Source organism: Gracilinanus agilis, chromosome 2 (assembly GCF_016433145.1).
Source record: "Gracilinanus agilis isolate LMUSP501 chromosome 2, AgileGrace, whole genome shotgun sequence".
In the NCBI taxonomy this organism is placed as follows: domain Eukaryota; kingdom Metazoa; phylum Chordata; class Mammalia; order Didelphimorphia; family Didelphidae; genus Gracilinanus; species Gracilinanus agilis.
In genome coordinates, this window is record NC_058131.1 from 688,242,547 (window position 1) to 688,245,645 (window position 3,099).

Here is a 3,099-nt window from a genome sequence, read left to right on the forward strand (position 1 = left end):
TGGGCCGCCGCCGCCGCCGCCGCCGACCCCGCCTGCGCCGTCTCCTCGCCCGGTGAGTGGTCAGGGCTGGAGTTTGAGCAGGGCCCTGAACCATCTCAACGCCATTTGCGCTCCCCGGCCGGCCGCCCCCCTTCCTCCCCCAGCCGCCAGCTCCGTCACGGCGCTTCCCACAGGCCCCGCGCGGCCCCAGCCGCCGCAACCAATCGCGTCGCCGTTCGGGCCAACCGCCGCGCACGCGCGGGGCGCTGCACGCGCGGGGCCCCGCCATGGCTCCGGCCGCGAGGGCCGACGGGAGGTGTAGTTCCCTACCGGACTCCCGGGGCGGGGGCGTGGGCGTGAGCGAGCAGCGGGCGTTCGGAAGAAGGGAGTAGGAGGAAGGGCCAAGGATTCGCCGAAGCTGGGGAACCGAGATCTGGGACCTGAGCTGCCACTGCTGCTGTCCTCGGAAGCTTCCGGCCAGGGAGAGAGTGCAAGTGTCCGTGCCTGGGTGTCACTAGCAGCAGCCTGGGGACCTGGAGGCTCCTGCCCCGGCCCCTGGGTCTGTAGCGAGCTCTGACTCGACTCGGGGTGCACTGGGGGCGACCCCGGCCCCTGAAACTTTGACGGGTGTGGGATAGATGAGTGCGCCCTGCTGGCATGGTCTGTCCAGGGCTCCCACGGGGCACCCATAGAGGCTCAGGGACCCGTGATTCGGGATGCCCAAGGCGCTGGAGAGGAAAGGGGGAGACCCCCCCCCATTCCCGGTATCTCTGTATGTCTGTCTCTCCTTCCAGTCTCTTTCTGTTGTTCTGTCTGACCGTCTCTCCTCCATCTATTTCTGTCTCTGCCTCTCCTTGTCTTTCTCTCTGACCCTCACTTGACCCACATAATCAGCGACAAAATGCAGCCCTCATGAAGATATCAACGAAAATATTTTTTAAATACTCTTTATGGAAACAAGTAAGCAAGCACCTTTTTTTCTTTCTTATTTTAATTTTAAAGAAACAGAAAATCCTACTTATCCGAACATTGCTCAGTGCTCCAAATGAGTCATCCTGGAAACTGACCGCTTCCAGCAACTGAGGTCACAAATCCGTAAGGGATCAGGTAACTAGATCTCTTCTCTTCTTTCTCTTCTTCTCTTCTCTTCTCTTCTCTTCTCTTCTCTTCTCTTCTCTTCTCTTCTCTTCTCTTCTCTTCTCTTCTCTTCTCTTCTCTTCTCTTCTTCTCTCTCCCCGCCCCCATCTCTCTCTGTGTCTCTGTCTCTCCCCCACCCCACCCCCACTATGAAAAACATTGTTTCTTCCTTACTTTTTTGTGTGGTAAACCTTTAATAACCTTATCAATAGAAAACCAGATTTATTTGACCCAATTATATGGTTACTGTGAATTATCCTTGTCTAGGCATAAGGAGACCTGGTTTCTAATTCTGCCTTTGCCTGTAGCTATCTGGATGACCTTGACTTTCATTCCTTAAGTAATTTGGGCCTCAGTTTGCTCATTTGTAACATAAAGGGATTGGGCTATATATGATACTTTTCCATTCAACAATTTAGCAGTGTCTTATGTTTTTAAAGAATTATCAACATATTTTTTCCTACTTAAAGTTTAATAAATATCTCAACCATACCCATGATTTCTGTATCTGTAATGTGACTTTACTCTTCAGGAAAAGGAGAGGTTAATGGAGCTTTAGGAGATTACTTGTGAGTTTAATAAGGCATGTTACTACTTTTTCCCCCTAAACTCTTAACCTTCTGTCTTAGTAACACTTCTAAGTTAGAAGGGCAAAGGCTAGACAGTGTCAAGTGAGTTGTCCAAGGTCACACAGCTAGGAAGTATCTGAGGACACATTTGAATTGAATAGAATTTGTTTATGAAGTACTTAAAGTAACTTTATCTTAAATCATAAAGAATACTTTAAATGCTATATAACTGGTATAGTTGTGAAGGTCTATATGAGACCTTGGAAAACAGCTCCAATTCAAGCCAGGATGTTATGATTAGCAGCTGAATGATTAAAGCACTACACATTTGGTGAATTATTGTAAATTAGATAATCTATACCCTAACTTTCTACCTGTACTTTTCAACTTTTATGCACACTATGCTTTTTTTCTTTTTAAAAGCCAACTTTTGCTGCAGCTGGCTTGAATGGTAGTTAGGTCAGAATTCTGTCTCTGTTTTATTTGAACCAGTTTTGCTTTTAAAAGTCAATGTGGGACCTTCTTTTATAATTTTCTTTGAAGACAACTTGTTGGGGTACAAGCAATACTTACTATAATTACTTAGATGATACAGTGGTGGGTGCTAATTAAGGGGTAATTATCATCAGAAGCCAAAGCTAAGATCAAAAAGCCAGAGGAGCAAGGAGATAATTGCAAGATTTTATCCCAAAGGTGTCTTAAGCTAGCTGTTAACCCTCTCCATTCAAAATATGTGCATTCTTTGTGGGCTAGGCCCTGTGGCTGAATAAAATGTTTTTGTAGCTATTGGAAGGCCTAGAGTTTTCAAAAACACTCCTGAGGGGGAGGATCAAATGTGATAGACTTTGCTACTAGCAGCAATTCAATGATCCGGGACAATTCTAAGGGACTTATGAGAAAGAACTGTGGGAGTAGAAATGCAGAAGGAAACATGATTTATCATTTATTCATATGGTTATATGATTTGGGGTTTTGGTTTTGTAAGATTACTCATAAAAATGAATAATAATGGGAATAGGTTTTGAGTGCTAATACGTGTATAACTAGTGGGAATTGCTTGTCAACTCCAGGAGGGGTGATGGAGGAGGGGAGGAAAACCACATGAATCATGTAACTATGGAAAAATATTTTTAAAAAAATAAAATTATATTTAAAAAAATTCTTAAACCTGAGACCCTTTCTTGGGTGTCTCTTTTTTTCTTCCCATTTTGAAGCTACCCAACTAAAGAAATGTGGACCAAAATGAGAATGTCCAGGCATACAGTGGAGCTCTCCTGTAAGTGAATGTCTCTGACCCAAATTTGAGTAACAGTCACACTCCCACAGACATCCAGGTCACTTAGAACACAGGAACTTTGAGTCAGTCTTGGGATTTTCTTTAAAAAAAAAAAAACATTCAGAACTCCTTGGCCAA